Below are 367 nucleotides of genomic sequence, written 5' to 3'. Positions count from 1 at the left end.
GCCGTGCGCGTCCCCGCCCCTGGAGGAAGCTCGGCCGCCGTGCGCGTCCCCGCCCCTGGAGGGCGCTCGGCCGCTGTGTGCGCTCCTCCTCCTCCTCCTCCCCCTCCCGCGAGGCGCTGTGACGCCACGCGCTGGCGGCGTCCCCCATGGTTGCTAGGTGACTGGGGATCTGAAGCATTGATTGGCGGGTTCCAGGCGGGGCGGGAGAAGATTGGGCCTCCGAACTCCAACCGGAAGGAACTGACAAGACCGCGGAGCCGGGAACTACTCCGCGCCCGAAACGGGCCGCACGGAAGCGCCTGGCCGCCGCTCATTGGCCCGGGGCTCCGGGCGGCCGGCGGGAGGTCCGAGGCTGCCGGCCGCATGG

The 367-nt window shown here is 73.6% G+C and overlaps 1 protein-coding gene across 1 annotated transcript in view; it reads left to right on the top strand.

Annotated features, from left to right (window-relative positions):
- Positions 1-367, top strand: part of LOC105982950 (chromosome unknown open reading frame, human C14orf80) — a 13,916-nt gene that overhangs the window by 5,001 nt on the left and 8,548 nt on the right. The gene's annotated exons all lie outside the window — the stretch shown is intronic.

This window comes from Dipodomys ordii, unplaced genomic scaffold (genome assembly GCF_000151885.1).
Source record: "Dipodomys ordii isolate 6190 unplaced genomic scaffold, Dord_2.0 Scaffold2, whole genome shotgun sequence".
Lineage (NCBI taxonomy): Eukaryota > Metazoa > Chordata > Mammalia > Rodentia > Heteromyidae > Dipodomys > Dipodomys ordii.
This window is presented reverse-complemented; position numbering and strand designations above follow the sequence as displayed.